Raw genomic sequence first — 18,319 nt, forward strand, 5'->3', positions numbered from 1 at the left:
ATACAATTCTCCCTTGAAATTTTTTTAGGAAACCGCTTATCTCTTAAACAGTTGACACACACATAGTTAGAGAGTGATTTTTACTATTTTTTGCGAATTTTGGTTTTCTTTGGCCGGGCCTCAAAGCAGATTTTACATTGGTAAATAGTATGGTCTAGGAATCTGTGAAATTTTGTCATATTTTTTAATGCCAATTTATCAATTGCATTGGATTTCATTGGGAGCTTTTTATGTCTACCACCTGCGTTTTGATTGCCTGGCATCTTTTTAGTTTGGAAAAAAACAAGTTTTTTGCTTTTGAATTTTCGCTTTGTTTTTTTGTCTGTGAGCACTTTTGGTTATTAGCATGTATTTCTGCTTTTTTATTTATTGTATTTTTAGTTACTAGTATTGTAGAATGAAGATTTTTCTTGCTTTGATGTGCCATATTTGCTATTTTGTCATGATTTCGTGAGTCACAAGCTACTTGATCATCTCAGTACCAATCTAGGTTTTTTTTTGCTATGTGTTATTGTACTATGTTGTGATTCATGTTTTCTATCTTTTTCGTGCTTTGTAGTTTAGCGGTTTCTTTTGTCAACATGTCCTTTGTTTGTCTTTGCTCAGTATGACATGTGCTTTCTGATTGTTTTTTGGCAATTGTTTCTTTCTTCCTATCATGGCTATGGATATCACCTGTCTTGGAATTCTGAGAAAACTGGTATTTTAAATCACTTACACAAACATCTTGCACTACATCATAGCGAATTCTCTTTGATTGGTTCAAATAAATTGAACAACTGTTTTCAGGTTGTTTACTACCAGTCGTGGTTCTTGAAAATTTCAGCCATTTGTATGTATCCCAAAAATTGTGTGTATACAAAAATGTCCGTGGATAAGAGTGAAGCAGCGCTTAAAATTTCAATATCTGTTCCCCAAACTCTATTTTTGGCCATCTGAGAGTTGGCTAAATAACTGTCTAATGAACTATTCATGTGAGGTAGTAGGAAATTAAATATTCAATATCTATCGTGTCATTTATAATTCGTGCTCTCGTTTGAGTACGATATACTTATCTACCTGTTACAGCATAAGATAATGCTCGAAAAAGACAATTTCCATCACCTAATATTTGAATGAGTTTTGAGCGTGTTCCAAGTGGCTTAGAAGGTTTAAACAATGTTTTACAACTAGCGGCAGATTTGTTACGGAACACAAAAATGTCTGTGACCCTTCACCACAAGGTGTAAACATCCAAGTAGCAGAATCTACATTAGGCCCAGGGATAGTTTCAACATCATCTGCAACGCGTATGAAATCAGGAATGTAAAATCTGTAGAGATATATCTGGGTAAACCACAGGCGAGTGATTTGCATAAGCTCAAAACGATGAACAAGTGTTTTCAGAACAGGTAAATATATTGCTTCCATGTAAAAAAGTGAGACCAAGGAACTCCAAAACCTTTCTTTAAAGCATTTCCTACATTCTCGTACGTGCTTTCAAGTAAAGGCAGTGTAATCCAGCAACTATCGTGTACTGCAGAAGAGAGTTACCCATTTTGTTTTAAGCTATGTTCACATACCTTCAAAGCTTGCCTACTTTACAGTTTCTGAAAGAAATTTTCAAAAACTTGGGACTTTACTGTATGTCTCCGTAAAAGGTACGATTTTAAAAAGCAGTATCAAGTTCAAACACATAGTGGGAAGATGGCGTGCGAACACACCAGAGAAACGAGGCATGCAAAAACACACCAACAAAAATGAGGTGCGTATTTAAACATATCAATGACTATTGTATGCAATCTGCAGGAAACAGTATTCTGTAAGAAAAGGGAGCAGCTGCTATTAAAAAAAAGGTGTGCATGTTTACAGATCATTTTTACTCTCATGCAATCTATTCAACGACGACAAAAAATTGAAACTGCTCCCTGGAACTTATGCAAAGATTTATTTCTTGGTTGTCTTCGACCTTATGTATTTGAAGACTTTTAGTTATTTTAATTTGATATTAGAATTTGGTAACGCCACTGTGTTGTGTGAAATAGTTAGTTAGCCTCGGTAGCTTGGCGGTTTAAGCAATTTGAGCGTGCTAACAAAGCGGCAAAGTATTCAGTATTAAGCTGCATACGTTTTGATAATGGCAAAGCCGCGAAAACGAGCGGCGAAGCCGCTAAGAGCCTGGAGGAGAGACAACTGAGAAACCGCCTAGACGGATGACCGGCATTTTTTGTCAGTCCAGTATGCTGGGGTACTGGCCATTCCCATTAGATCAGAAAGCCAACACGTCAACCAAAATTTTCGGTAATGACGGCTCCAAGGAACAACACTCATTACAATGCAGATCTTTGGCGCGAAACAAGAAAATGGTCGAGAAAGCTCTGTCGAAAGCGTTATCGCGCCTGAATATTCCTCGTGAAGATCGCGAAATGGTTCTCAAACCTGAGCAAGAAACAGCTGTAAGCGAGTTACTTCATGGGAGAGATGTGCTGGCCGTTTTGCCAACAGGCTTTTTACCACAATTGCAACTATTCTCGCAATCTGGTTGGCTAATTTGCCGTTGTCGATAAGAGTCCAGGCAACGCCGCTCGCGTCAATGTGTCACACAATGCCTTTTTCAGCTCGCGCTCTGAAAAAAAATCTTCCTTGACGTGCGAGAACCTGCATCATCAATTGTTATTTCGCCGTTGAAAAGCATCATCGACGACCAAATTTCAGAGATGTTGTCGCTGAACTTCACCGCAATGGAATTGCTGTCTGACAAAGTCAATTTGGTGCGAAATAATCGGCCGCAATTTATTTACAGCTCTGCAGAGGCAGCGTTGGAGAAGCCGTTTCTTGCAGCGTTGCGAGAAGACAGCGAACTCCATCGAGCTGTGTCGGCGATCTTAGTTGACGAATCTCACATGGTGGAAGCTTGGACGGGGAAATGGCAAGATTCGATATTTGCTTTCTGCAGCGCTTTTACCCGGGCGGGGGTACTCCCTTATCTGGGCTATATAGGTATGTGCGGCCCCAAAAGGTAGATATCCTTTTCACAAATGGCTGCCAATTATAAATTCTTTTGTGAGTATTAAAATTAGCCTGACTAGCCTCGTTTTTGAGTTGCTAATTCAAAAGAATTTTTACTCCCAAACGAGTTTAGTGAGGCTAATTTAAATGCATACAAAAGAATTTTAAATTGGCAGCCATTTATGAAAAGGGTCTATGGTTTTTCAGCTGTTTTGGTCATAAATAGGGGATCGATTTTAGCTGATTTTGGCCATTTTGGTCATAAATAGGGTATGGTCTTTGCACTCTAGCCTTGATATGGTTATGTTTTTAAGAAAAAGCCACTTTTTCATCATCATTAACAAAAGCCCTTCACAAATTATATTTATGGTAATTTAAGATTGGTCTGAACTAGGGAAATAATTATAACGCAGGTCTGAAACAGGGTTTTGATTTAAGGGTCTGGTCATAAATAGAGTTTCGAATTTTTGGTCAGGTCATAAATAGCGTAGGGAATATCGCTGATTTTGGTCATAAATAGGGTAAGGGTTTTGGGAAGCGGGCCGCACATCCCCAACCCAAATTTTCTCGGAGTGCCCCCGGACGATTTTAGTATTAAGCTGGATACGTTTTGATAATGGACGCTCATTGTTTTCAATAGATTATTTGTTTTCGTCAGGAGCAAGCATAGCCAAGCCTCTAAGCCTGTTCAGGTGTTCCGTGGTGCCTAGGGAAAACTGTCCATTCTTCGATCGATGAGCAAAGAAGGTAAGGAAAGAATATCTCTTTTCATATTAAAGGTTACTTAGTATCGTTTCATATAGTAAAGATTGTATGAACATATTTTTATCATGCATTACCATAAATTTAAATGATCGTAGGTACTTTATTTGCGTATATTTAAAATTGGTTCTTGATAACCAAGATTGTATCACTGTACTGATCAGTTCGGAAATAAAGCAGTTGTGCAAGTTAGTTTTGGGAAAAAACAAATTAATTACTCAACATATGACATAGCTTACTTTAATAGGTCTCTAAAAAATATTGTGAGGTTGGTGGACTGTTGGTGCAACTTTGTTACCAAATGAACGTAAGGGAAGACGGGTGGGAGTGCTTTCCCTGCGTCGTTTAACCTCTGTAAACTGTAGTCAATGCACTAGTATCTGATGAATTTTGTTACTTGTAGGGACTCCAGTTTTGGCACTGACTGTAGTGGAGCTTCAGATAAGGAGACAGAAAGAACTGCCATGGATGATCTCACTATGAAAGACCCCATCTAGTTGTTTGTCAGCCCAAACAGATGCAATCTGCGGTTTTCAATAAACAAAGTGACACGAACTGACATGTACTAGCAATTGGATTGGCTGGTAGAATTGATAGAGGAGTACAGCAAGGACACACCAAAAACAAGTGTATTTTCTGACACCATGTATTCTATCGCAAGTGTTTTTTTTATTTATTTATTTATTAAGCTTCGGCCTACTATTACACATAAAGAAAAAGAAAAAGAAGAGGAAGCAAAAAAAACAAACAAACTAACAAAAAACAGACAGCAAAACAAAACAAAATGGCCAGGGGAGCCGCTACAGCTTAGCCAATTACAGCGGCCCCCTTAGATATAATTAAGAGACAAAATTATACAATATATATAAATCTAAATCTAGTATAGGGAGCTTAAAAGCAGCAATGCGGTGGGCGCGTTAAGGTCTTAGTGGTATTGCACTTTGGGCAAATTGTCCGCCACGTCCTTATATCTTCTTGATCAAAAATATCTACTGCATTTGTATAATATTTTAGTAAGGATCTCTTAAAAGCAAGGGGTGTTTGATTGTGTTCCTTAAGACTTTCAGGCAAAACGTTCCAGATTCTAGCACATCGGACAAAAAACGAGCGTTTATAGGAAAGAGTACGGCATTTCTTAGGTATATAAGTGACACAGCTATTGCTAGAATATCTTGTTATTCTGACCGGTTGCCTAGCAACCGGTAGAGCATCACTATTTACATATATTAAATTATTTACAGCTTTGTAAAAGAAAACAATGTCCAAATACTCGTGCCAGAAGGATAGTGGAATTAAGTTGGTCATCAGAAGCCTGGTCTTGTATGGAACGTCACAGCGAAAAGGGAGCCTCAGGATATATTTTGTCGCGCGTCGCTGAACAGCTTCCACTTGCTTCAGCAGGCCTACTGCCTGGGGAGACCATACTTGGGAGGCGTAGCCAAGTTGGCCACGGACGATAGACAGGAACAATGTTCGGCGTGTCCTCATAGATTGTATACTCTTCGACGCCCGCCGGACAAAGCCAGGAAGCTTATTTGCTTTGGTGCATTGCTCATAGATTTGCTTGTCCCAGGAAAGGTCGCTCGAGACCCACACACCAAGATCCTTTTCAGATTCACAGGTTTCCAAGACAGCGCCATTGATTGAATACTGAAATGCCTGTGGACTTTTCTTTCTAGCTATTCGCTGGCATTTACACTTTTTCTTGTTGAATAAAAGACCGGATGACTCGGACCAGTCAACCAGACTGTTGAGATCTGCTTGCAATGCAGCACAGTCAGTGGCAGAGTTGATCGTTCTAAGAACTTTAGTGTCATCTGCATAGCATGCGGCTGTAGAAGACGAAACAGTGTCAGGGAGATCGTTAACAAATAGCAAGAACAGCATCGGGCCTAGCAAGGACCCTTGAGGTACACCGGAAGTGACTGATAGCTGTTCAGATGTGGCGCCAAGGACTGTCACACGTTGTTTGCGATCATGTAAGTATGATTTGAACCAATCGTGCAGTGAGCCGGCGATTCCAAATTGGCAAAGCTTATCAAGCAATTTGGCATGATCGACTTTGTCAAACGCCTTACTCATATCGAGATAAATAACGTCCGTCTGCCTCCCAGCGTCGAGCTGCGCCCCTATGTAGTCAAGAACGCTGGTTAGTTGAGTAACGCAGGACCTGCCAGCTAAGAAGCCATGTTGGAAGAGGCTTATCTTGTGATGTAAGTAATCTTTCAGTCCCGCTAATACACAGCGCTCAAGTACCTTTGAGATAACAGGGAGGAAGGAGATATGGCGATAGTTCTCAACGAGCTCACGTTTCCCTGTCTTGAAGATTGGGACCAAGTTTGCGAGCTTCCAGTCTGAAGGAACCACTCCTAGCCGCAGGGATTTGTTGAACAGCTTCGTGAGAGATGGTGCGATCTGTTCATCGGTTTCTTTTAATAGACGGGAAGGTATTCTGTCAGGACCCGTTGCCTTATTTACATCCAGCTGCCTTAAATAGGCCAAAACCTCTGTGACTGAGATCTGTAAGTCAACAAATAGGGGCTCATCTAAAGGCGATGGCCGTGCTGGATGCCCCCAGACCTCTGAAGGAACAGAGAATACAGACGCGAAGTACGAGTTGAACAAATCTGCAATCCGTCTAGGCGTTGACGCTTGACTACCCGGTCCACGGGGAAACTTCGAGCAACAAACAAGTGTGCGTGGCTGATGCGGGGCCGGAAAGAAAGCTGCGGAAAGAGCTGTGTCGGCGCGTATTGCAGGCAGCACAAATACCAACTAAAGAAAGGAATGAAAATGCCAGCGCCGTGTAGAGGCTGCGGAGTCGGGCTTTTGTGTGATTACCGTCTATGCATTCGATGTGGCGGGAGCGCGCTAAAACAGCGGCTTATCCGCAAGCGCAAAAAAGCAAGGAAAACTTTTGAACTTGTTTTGCTCGAGCTGATGTCAACCAATTAGAGAAATAAAACCTACCGTTATAGAATAAGTCACTATGGCTTCAGTTGCCCAAAGGTTTGAAGAAAGACTGGAAGAACTGCACAGTATATACGCCGACATGGCTGCCGCAAGATATTCGTCCGACGTTCTGCAAACAATCGACTGTCAACTTTCCGAGGGCATACAAAACCTCCCTCCAGAGCTTCGTGAGATAATCTACAAGGAGTATATCGAAATAAAAAGAAGGGAAAAAAAGGAAATGGGTTGGGACAAGGTCCAGGAGCATATTTCAAAACTGCCTTTCTGCCAATACAGGCAGCAGATTGCACCAATGATAATTTGCCTTGAATATCCGTACTGTTATTTCGAGGGCTGTTGTTTCCCCTGTTTCGAAAGGGAGGGAGCTCTTCATAAAGCATCTCTAAGCCCGCCGATAGAGTTAATACATCTCATAGAAGCCAGCCCTGAGTACAAGAATTTTTTGAAAGTATGCTCATGGGATGGATATAATTGGCACGAGTGGTTCCTTTTTGGCAGGGAGCGTTAGCGAAAAAAGTGGACGTTCCCTAGTCAAAAAACCTCGTCAGCATCAAGCATAGCAGCAACGACCTGGCGCGTAATATCGCGAGCATCTTTTTGCAACTCAAGAAACGCAACCAAGTGGAAGCAGGCAATCATGTTTTTATAATATGCAAATAAAACCGGCCGTTTCTAAAAGTCAGTTCGAAGCGAGGGGTGCTGTTATTTTTTTTATCAGTTCGGTTTCAAGTTTGCCGCGGATGTCTTTCTCCATTTTCTTGACATCAACATCGGTAAGCTTTCTCTTTGACGGTTGGCGAACCATCTTCGCTCGACCTGATCTTTCAGAAAGTTATACTGTTGAAACTCGGAAAGGATAGTGTCAAACTCGTGGGAAGACACTTCGTTATTATTCAAAGCATTGGAGAGCAATCTGTTGATTGTATCCCGCTTGGCAACGGCGAGCGTGGTAATCTCTTGATGTTTCTTTATTTTCGACTCAAGTTTTTTGCTGGCGATTATCAGTCCCGAAGAAACGAGAGCGAAACACCCCCCAACTGCGCCAAGAGGAACTGTTGCCGGCAGGCCAACCACAGCAATAGCGGAGCCAAAACTAGCGCTGGAAAACGCTGCCGATAGAACACTAGAGCCAGCAGCACTCCAATTAACGAATTTTCTCGCTCGTTTGTATTTTTTAGCAACGAGGCGATAGTGGCCGACCTCACGGGCCAAAGTGTTGGAAATCTCGTTGATCTTCTGCAAGCGGAAATTTTCAGAAGGCGCCACCAGTAGTGGATAGAGAGGCTCGGCAGGCGGCGCGCTTGGAGGTAACAGATTTGCAGAAGACATTGGGTATATAAAGAAACTTAATTTAACTCTAATTCAAAACGAAGCGGGAAGCCCTTAAAATCAAAGAGTTCGTCATTTTCATATTTGACGCTAATGGTGATGCTATTTATAAAATCGTCTGTAGAACAGTCTCGCAAAACCTGTTGCGGAGAACCCTGGTAGCTTACCTTTTCAAAAGGCTTCCCTTTTATATCAAACAGGGCTAAGACATCTGTCTTTTTGCCATTGAACAGATTCTTTTCTGTGTCGATCAAATCACAATGAATAAAATATGTCGTTGTAGATGTAAGCCTTTTTACGAATGTTATAGCCTTCAACTTTCGCCCAATACCAAGCAAATTGGCTAAATCGCGATCAAGTTCAACCGGTTTTGCCCCAGCCCCAAAATTTCTGATTACAAGCTGTCCAACAGGTTGATTTATTTCTGTTTCCAAATGTTTATAGCCATATTTGTCGAACAGACCTTTTATTTCTTTTGCCATTCTTTCTAAACTATAATGCCCTGGCATTATTTTACTGATTGACAAAGCTATATCTTTGTCTTTATCTCCCAAGGTGGCTGAACCTTCTTTTTTCAAAGTGTCCCAGCTGTTGAATAAACTACAAGATATGAGTTTCATGAAATGCACTTTCGGTATGGGTTCTTCAAAATATATTGTCTGCCCATTCTCTTGTGTGACAATAGTGAGAACAACCCTTTTATATTTAACAAACAAAATTGTGTTCAAATAAGATGGCGAATTTGTGGAAAGATCCTGAGTTTTTGAAAAAAGCGGCAATCGCAAAGGAAAAGGCGTGGACAAATTTTTTAAACCACTTTCCAAAAGCGGACAAAAGCCGGTTCGTTTCACAAGAAAGAATCGACGAGAAAAACAACGCAACCGCGGAGGTGTTTTTTAAAGAAAGCGAAGGATCGTTTCAAAGCGTCTTCGGTTCAGACAGGCGGTATTGGAGTGCGGAAATGAAAAAAGCGCTTGGTTTGGGAGACAGCGGGGGTTTTCCTTACCAATTGTCGCCACTTGGTTCAAAAGTTTCCTTACCCATTCCTGCGGAACCTTTCGACGGAAAAGCGCCAAGCTTGAAGAAAACATTCAACGCCGAAATCAAAATCTACGTCACGCCTGACCAATATTTCACGACAAAATTCAGAGAAATATTTCAAAAAACCAAACTGAGGCACACTTCTGGAGCCGAATCAAAACACTGGTTAGGACGGCCTGACATGAAATATTGGCCGCAACAGCTGAACTTCGCGGTTTTCTGCGCGACACAAGGGTGTGGAGTTTCTCGCGAAATCTTTGACAACGAGATGAATCTCCCCCCGCAGATAAGAGCTTTTTACACCTTCCACGTGTATTTCACGGTCAGGCGCATTTTGTACCAGCTAGGAGGTATTCAGAGCATGAGCGCTTTGCCCGGAGACCCGCCTTTCAACCAATTCAATAATCATTATGACGTTGCTTCGTACAAAAGGCTATGCAACGAGTTGTCGAGTGATTTCCGCTACACGCACGGGGAAAGCCACGGTCTGGGAAGCATTTACGTGTACGCGTCAGGCGCGACTAAAACTGACTATAAATACCCGGGATGGAACAAATTCAGCGATGAAGGCGGGAAAGCTATAAAAGGGGACTTGATTTATTACATCGAGCCGGGTGCCGCTTCTGATACCCAATCGGACTGGTTCGCGCCAAACACAGCATCAGGTTTGACGCAGGCGGGCTTGTCGAGAATCAACCAGTCAATCGAGGCTTTCGTTTACTGCATTCTTGGATCGCAAGTCAACGTACGCAGCAGCATTCTCGGTTCTGGTGGCCGGGCGAAAGAAGCCCAGAGCGAGTTCCTGGTGCTGATGGAAGACGCGATCAGACAGCCCGACCTGGCCGAGAGCGTGCAAAGGTACCAGCTCGAGGTGGATCAAGCGAAGGTCAGGCTCAATCTTGCTGTTGCCCCCATGGCCTGGCTTATGCTCGCGCAAATGATAATAAACACCGAAAGCACAATCGGTTACAACAACAAGCTGAAACAGGCGGTCTCCGGGATGAAACTTGGGGTGAACAACGAGGTAAACCCGGAGACAAAAAAAGCTGCGCTCAAACTCGTGGCAGGCGGCCCGTCAAAAATTAACCCGCCCAACACCCATCCTTCCAACCCGATACACAAAGCCGCAACAGCCGAATCAAAAAAAATCAGCTTCGACCAAAACTCAACAAGCACAACCAACGGCGCAAAAAATAGAGCCCGAGGCTCCAGATAAAACACCGCAACATGAAGTAAACAAAACAGCTGTCATTATCGGTGTAGTTGGATTATCGGCTTTGCTGTTCATGGCTTGGCGGTAAAGTTAACGCTGCTTCTTAAAATATTCTTCGAATAAAAAGGCCACCAAGGCAAGAATAAGCAGCCAGGTGTGTTCGGCCAGAAACCCGACGACTTGGTCCGCAGCTTTGAATAGAAAGCTCACAATCGAGCCAATCAGCCCGGGCAGCAGAGAAGCGAGTTTCGCGCCAATATCTTTTAGGCCTTCCCCCAAAGCCTTGCTGGTGGCTTTCAAGCCTCTGGTGAGGGCCCCGATGGCAGACCCAATTGTGACACCCGCGGCAAGAAGAACAGCGGTCAACGTCACACCATTTTTTTTTGAAGATCTCTTTGACCCTTTCCAAGAGAGGCCGCCCCCTTTCCCTTTCCGCAATCTGAGTTTGCAAACGCGCGATCTCCTCGTTTCTTTCTGCCACTCTGCCTTCTGCGGCTTCTTTGTCGGAGGGCGAGGCATTCTCATCTTGAATGATTGCCTGGTCTTCCTCTTTTTGGCGCTGCAGCTCGCTTTCCTGCTCTTTCATGTCGTCCAACGGTTTTGTTTGGTTTAGCCTCTCTTCCGTGGCGTTTGTTTCACTTTCTTTTGCATCGATGCTGGTCCTGAGGCTGTCAACCTTGGCTTGTTCTTTTTCTATGTTTCTCGCTTTTTTTGTAAGCGAGTCCAATTCTTTTTTCTTGTTTTCAAAATCGGTTTGATAGTTCTTTTTCAGTTGTTTGAGCCTACGCAGCTCTACTTCACTTTCAAGATTCGACCCATGTTTATCCTGAATGGCATCAATCTGAGCATTAGTTTGCTCGATTTTACGTCTCGGGACTTCCGCTTCTTTCTTTTCTTCTTCTCTTTGCAAAGAAAGTGTTTCCGCCTGTTGTAGTTGGTTTTCAGCTACTATCAGTCTTTGGCATTGTTCTCTGAGGGTGTCGCGGTCTTCGGCTATGTTATCTGCAGCATTCGGTCCAAGTTCGTCTGAAGCTGTCTAAAAATTTTTTCGTGAAGCCTGTCCAGTCATTTTTCATAATCTTGTACTCACCGCCTTTCTTACCTATTGCAACAATTTTGCCCTTGCTTTTTCCGGTGGTGCCTTTCATAACTGCAAATTTTTCAGTGGAAAATTTGGGGAATACTGCTTTTAACCGGTCTGAAACACTTTTCCGTTCCGAATCTGGTTCAAGCAAAGGGATATCTTCTCCAATAAATGATGTCTCGGCATAAGAAGTGTCAGACAGGCCGGACTGCTCGTGCTGCATAATACGCATTTCCGTTTGTTCACCCACGTGGTAGGGGGCGCCAGGTTGGTAGGGAGTGGATGCCGCGCCTGGCTGAAAAGGTTGGGCTCTCTCAACCTCTTGTTCCTCATAATCGTCATCATCTTGGTCAAACCGATTGTCAAGGTCCGGGTCTTCGTAACCAAATTCGCCGCCGCCTTCCGCCATAGCAATATATTCCAATCGTGTTATTTTTAAATTAGAAAATAATCGCCGGCGTATTATACAATGGCAGTGCCAGAGAACCTTCGCCCAACGTACAACGAAAAGACATTACACGCCATGCAGGCCGAGCACGCTGTCAAGCGAATAACCTTTTACCGCTCCGAAGCCAACCCCGGGGATAAGCTGTATGTTTCCGTGCCCAAGCTGAACGAGAACGAGGTTTTGGTGCCGGGCTCGCTAGCGCTTCGCTTTGACATCGACATTTCTGGAGGGCACGCCAACAACTTCCTTGTCCAGAACGTCACGCGGGCGCTCGTTGACAGGCTGGTCGTGAAGTTTGCAGGCACTATCCTGCAAGACACGGTTGGGTATGACATCTACAAAACTTTCGAAGACCGTTTCCTTTCGCAGGAAAAGCGAGACGGCATGCTCCGCGAAGGGATTCAGAGCGAGGATCTATGCAAGATCCGCTCAGGCGCGGGAGACAAGAAAACCTCGGGCGTCGACGCTGAAAACAAGCTGAACGAGGTATACGGAAGCAAGTACCGGATCAGGCTAGACCATCAGATTTTAACCAACCAAGGCGTTTTCTACCCCCAGGCCCTTTACAACGACCTCACGTTCGATGTAAAACTTGCTGAAGCTATACATGTGGTCAGAGGCTCCGACACAACCCAGCTGAAATACAAGCTGACCAAAATCGAGCTCGAGTACGAAATTATCCGCAGTAAGACTCTGGCAGACGAGGCACACAGCGTTTACTCCAGCGGCAAAGAGTTCACTTACGACCATGTGATGCATGACAAAGAGGTGTCTTTCAAAAAAGACACTGACACGAGGATCGACATCAAAGTCAACGCCCAAAGAAGGTCACTAAAAGCCCTCCTCCTCCTGTTTGTAGAGCCGTATACTGCGGGCGGCAGAGATTCAGAAAAATTCATCTTCCCGGATCTGACGAAAGTCAACGTCACGGTCAACGGCTCGCCCAACATGATTTTCAACGACGGCATCGAAGGCAAGGACATGTGGGAAGAGGCCAGCCGCTTCTTTGTGAAAGAGAAAAATAAAACCGAGCACATGAATGTGACAAAGTTTTACACCGATGATAAGTTCAGGCTTGTGATCGACATGCGCACCATGGCGGATCAGTCGATGCACGGAAGTGGCAAGCGGATTGTGAACAGTACAGACGGGGTCCAGCTGGAAATTGAGCGTAAAGCCGAAGGCTCAGGCGACGTGAAATGCCATGTATTCGTAATCTCCGGCTCCCAGTTCAACATTATGGACAGACAGCTGGAATCTGTACAGTTTTAAATATTAACATAGACCCAAGCAAGATACCCTTCAATGCTCTCATTGTGGGGCCGACGAATTCAGGCAAATCAAGGTTTGTGGTAGACCAGATCTACGGCCCTTTCCCCTTCAAGTTCGACTACATCGTGCTCATCTGCCCGACATTCGCGCACAACAAGACCTACTACCGAATTGGTGAAAATGATCCAAGAATGGATGTGATAGTATGCGAGCAGCACGACGTGGAAAAGTGGTTGAAGCTCGTGAGATGGCTTTTCGAGGGCACCAACACGCTCATAATCCTCGACGACTGCGTAGCCTCCAAAGATGTGAAAGGGCGTACAGGCGAGCTGGTGAATCTCGCCTTTTCTGCCCGGCATATGGGCATCAGCGTTTGGGTGCTGACCCAGAAGATGACCGGCATAACAGCTTCCTTCCGGGAGAACGTGGCGGCGATCGTTCTCTTTAACACCCCCTCGGCCAAGACCACGAAAGCGATCTTCGATGATTACGCCGGCGAACTCTCCCAGGATGAGTACAAAGGTCTGGTTTCAAAGCTGAAAGAGCGAAAGTTCTCTTATCTTGTGTTCTCGCTTCGCCACCCCTACTGGGTAAAGTTATTTTGAATAAAAAAATGAAAGGTGTATATAGCCTTGAACAATGGCTGAAGAAGAGGCCGCGTTAGCAGAAGTTATGAACCTTCTTCAAACCGAGCCCGAGCCGAGTGGGCCAGCTGGAGGTATACTACCAACCGCCCCCGGACCTGACATTCCCGCTCTTCGCGAGCAGCTGGCCGTTCTGGTGTCTACAGGCAAAGCCAAAGCGGCCATGGGAGTGCAGTTAACCCACGAGCAGGTGAAGCGCCTGAGCGACAAAGATGTTGAGAAATACACCAAACGTTACGAGACATACGTGGGCTCAAGGACAACAGAAAGCCTGATCGACAGCTTTATTTTTCTTGTATCTAAAGCGGTCGGAATGACCGTCAACATCAAAGACATCGACGCTTACCAAAAATAACTCAGAAACGACTACATCATAAACAAAGAGCTCTCCAATCTGGCCGGCAACCTTGCTTTGAATTGCGGCCGGTTTCTTGCTGCGGCCAACGCGGCGCTGATCACCACAAAACATGTTGATTTTAACTCACATTTGGAGAGAAAGGCCGAAGTAAAATTGGAAGAAATTCCACAGAAATCCTCAACAACTGCTGAGGAATTGCAGACAAATCGTGAGTAATTTCTAATCATTATTATATCAGCATACACATTTGTTTCAGAATGTCTACCGAACAATCCGAGAGCGCACTTCAGGGCGAGACCCATACAACACCTGCCGTCGATATCACACAGCAAGCGACAACTCCAACTTCAACCACGCAGCGAGTAAAAAATCCCAAGCGTGTGGCTGCTGGCAAAGCTACAGCTGAAAAAAAGCGGCTGGCACTGGAAGGACAGAACAAAGCAGCAGAGGCTTATTGGGCAAGCAACAAGGCGAAAGCCACCACACCCGTCCAGCCCCGACAACAAAAGGCGAAAGCCCAAAGAGCAGCGGCCTCAGCACCACCCAATGGCTTGCTGTTGGCAGCATAGTCGTTTCACTGGTCGGGATCTATTACAAACGGTAAGAGCTCAAGGCCGCATTCGCCAAAAAAACGCCTGAGCCTGCACCTGAGCCCCCGCGTGTTGAGCCAGAACCCGCTCGCGCGACACAGCCAAAAGGTTTTTAAAAAATGATTTAAACTTTTGAGTGTAATGTATATCACTATGCCGAAAGTTGACGTTCCGTAGATTCTCATCTCTTCAGCCGCAATTTTTGGTATCGCGGTGGTATTGAACGACATCAACGTAAAGGGTTTTCATAGAGCCATCGCTCTTTTGAGAGCACCATTTGTTGATAAGGCCGTAGAAGAAAAAAGAAAAGAAGAAAAAATAAGAAGAAGAATTGAAGAAAAAATAAGAAGAAAAATAGAAGAAGAAGAAGAAGAAAGAAGAATAGAAGAAGAAATGAGAAGAATTAAAGAAGAAGGAGGAGGAGAAGAAGAAAGGAACATATAAATTAATTTTGTTTTAAACTTTTGTTATTTTTCCTTATATCAAACGCACCAAGTCCGACAACAAGCTTGTTAAGACCATCATGGACGCCGCTACTCTCACTAGCTTAGCCGCTGGCATCGGCTGGGCCGCAAAAAAGGTTGTAAAAGAGAATTTTACTTCTGATCCCAGCAGCAGTGCAATGAAATACGTGAAGTTCACCGCCGTCGTGGCGGGCAGCATTGCGCTCAAAAAGTACCTCGAGGACCAAAAAATACTTCCCACCAGCGTCTGAAATTAATGATTTAAAAAAAAAAAGACTCTGCTATTCAACACCATGGGAATTACTGCAATCATCGATGTTCACGAGGCTGTTTTGAGAGCCGCTAGAGAAAAAGAAAAGAGCTACGATGAAGCAGTCAAGGAGTTTCTAGAGGTTTCCGATGAAGTAATTCTCAACCGCAAAAAAGAAGTTTTCGACAGGGTTGTGACAAACATGCGTATAAAAAATGTGGAGTCTTTAAAAAAGGTCCACGACAAATTCGTCGAGGCGTATCTAAATGCTAAAGAAAAACACAAGCTCGAACCAAAAGAACTTCTCGACTGGATTGCGACCAACTTGCAAACCTGCTGAAGACAAGAAGAACATCGAGTACACAGTTTTAAATCAATGATTTGAAAAAAGCTTCCGATAATATATAACCATGGCGAGCATCGCGATTATGGTTGGTGGGGCTGTGTTGAACGCCACGGCTTTTATCGGTGGCAATTATCTGGCGAGAGCGCTTGGCGGGGGCGACAAAGCTGCACTTGAAGAAAAAAAGCGCCATGACAAAGCTCTCGAGGCGTACCAAGCTGCTTACGCCAAATACACGCGCGACCGAACACAACTTCTCGACTGGATCGCGACCAACGCGCAAACAAAGGCGGAGGCCAAGCAGAACTTCACCAACACTGACTATGCCTTCAAACTCTACAACCAGGCGCATCCTGATGAAAGAATGATACCCCCTAAAGAGCCCAAGTTCTCAGATTTCTATCAGCCAAGCGAGCAGCAGAAAAATGGTGAACTCATGTTCGTGGGCGCCGGGACGCTCGCTCTGGGATACGCAGCCTTCCGGTTAATTTAAACTTTTTTCACACATCCTTATAGTAACGGTATGGACGGCAAACTCGCAAAGATATACTACGGCCCCGGGGGCTACTGGAAAGGTATCGCCGCGATCAAAAAATTAGCCGAAGCTGCCAATGTACCTGAAGAAACCGCAAAAAAGTGGCTGATCAGGCAAGCGCTCTGGCAGATATTCCTCCCCGCGCCAAGGCGCATTCCTCGGCCGAAATTCGACGTTCCCACACCCAACAAGGTCCACCAGGCGGACCTTCTTTTTCTGCCGCACGACAAGCTCCCTCGTGGCCGCAAAGTTTATAAATATGCTCTCACCGTTGTCGATGTGGCCAGCCGCTACAAAGAGGCCGAACCCCTGACTTCGAAAAATTCTGATGAGGTCGCCCAGGGCTTTCAGAAGATTTACAAGCGCGCTCCTCTGAAATGGCCTAAGATGCTGCAGGTTGATCCCGGGCGCGAATTCATTGGGCGCTGTCACAAAAGAGATGGAAAAGCACAAAACATATATCCGGCGCGGGCGCGTTGACATTCACCGCGACCAGGCCATTGTTGAACGTTTCAACCGCACCCTGGCTGAGCGCTTGTTCGGGAACCAGTACGCCGTGGAAATGCTACTCCTTGAGGGCCAGCGGTCCACTGCCTGGGTAAAAAGACTTCCTGAAGTTGTTTCGGCTTTGAACAACGAGTTAACAAGCCTTATCGGCAAGAAACCCGCCGTTGCCATCAAAGAAAAAGCTATTTATGCAAGGCCGTCGACACCTTATTCAAGGCCTGTCGGAAAAAACGAAAAAATACTCCCCTCTCTTGTCCAAGTTCGTTATCTCTACCAACCCGGCGAGCTTGAAGGGGGTGTAAAAAGAGCCACAGACCCAATCTGGTCTTTGAAAGTTTACAACATTGAAAGATCTTTCGCCAAACCGGATCAACCTGTTCTCTACTATCTGCGCGATGGGCCTAAGCGCGGCTTCGTGCGTGAAGAACTGCTGGTTGTCCCTCCAAACACTACTCTTCCTCCGGCTTACGTGAACTAAATATGAAATTCGATTGGTTCGGTGTGTATCCCATCGGGCAGCACCCACCGCTTGTCGTAATAAGCGCTGAGCCCCAGCTTCTGCTGCTCGTAAGTGACCATCTGCCCGTCCCGCATCCTGAAACCTCTGTTGGTTGCCATGTCTTTGCTGCCTTCCAACGCTGCCTTAAAACGCTGCCACGTGATCTCGTTCTGCTTCTTCGACACCCCCTTCGTGCTAAACTTCTTTTTTTCACCCTCTGATTCGTCGACGTAATAACACTTCGAGCATAGCGCGAGCATCCGGCTGCCCTCGCACTCAAGCTTGAAGAGCCACTGATTTTTTTCCGCCTCGAATTCTTGCTTCAGCTCTGACCGGACAATGTCTTCGAGACGCTCACCGGAGATTGCCATGTAGTTACTGTCCGTGTCCATCTGGATCAGCTCAATATTTGTCGAGAAGGTCGTAATAGAATTCTAACATCCGCAGCTTCGCCAGCTGATAGATAGCGATTCCAACCTAAAACGGCCTTCTGATTGTGATGCGAGGCTTCCGGCTTTCCAACTCATACGCCTGCCCTATCTCTTCAAGATCAGAGAAATACGAGTTCCGCAAGACTCTGTCGACCACCTTCTCGTCTTGGTGTAAATCACGTTTGTTTGCCGCTCCAAAGCTTCAATGAGCTTCCTGTATCCGCTGTTTCCCAGCAGTTTGAACACTTCAGCGAGTAGCGCCTTGCTTTTATCCACGTCTCCTGTCCGGCGCCCCTCCGTCACCTGCTCCACGAACCAGGGGAAGATCTTGGCTGGTTGGTAGTCGATTGTTCTGTAAACCTTGGTGACTACCGCCCCGTGGTTCACGTACCACAGAAGCAGAGGGGCGTACATCAGCATCCGTTCCGCAGACAGCGCCCCCACAAGTTTTTTTCCGTCTCCGCGCTTTCTGTCGATTCGAGCTAAGTAATCGGCCATATGTTTCGGCACAGCTTTGGCGGGCACCTTTTTGTTGTAAAAGAAAGGACACATCTCCTCAAACTTTGGCCGCAAGCTCTCTGGAATCTC

General features: G+C 45.1%; 1 protein-coding gene and 1 pseudogene across 8 annotated transcripts in view; one reads left to right on the forward strand and one right to left on the reverse strand.

Annotated features, from left to right (window-relative positions):
- The window catches only part of LOC145467328 (uncharacterized), a 201,691-nt gene that overhangs the window by 37,604 nt on the left and 145,768 nt on the right, over positions 1 to 18,319 (forward strand). The window lies entirely within an intron of this gene.
- Positions 500 to 1,537, reverse strand: LOC145467784 (uncharacterized; annotated as a pseudogene).

Source organism: Orbicella franksi, chromosome 14 (genome assembly GCF_964199315.1).
Source record: "Orbicella franksi chromosome 14, jaOrbFran1.1, whole genome shotgun sequence".
In the NCBI taxonomy this organism is placed as follows: Eukaryota; Metazoa; Cnidaria; class Anthozoa; order Scleractinia; family Merulinidae; genus Orbicella; species Orbicella franksi.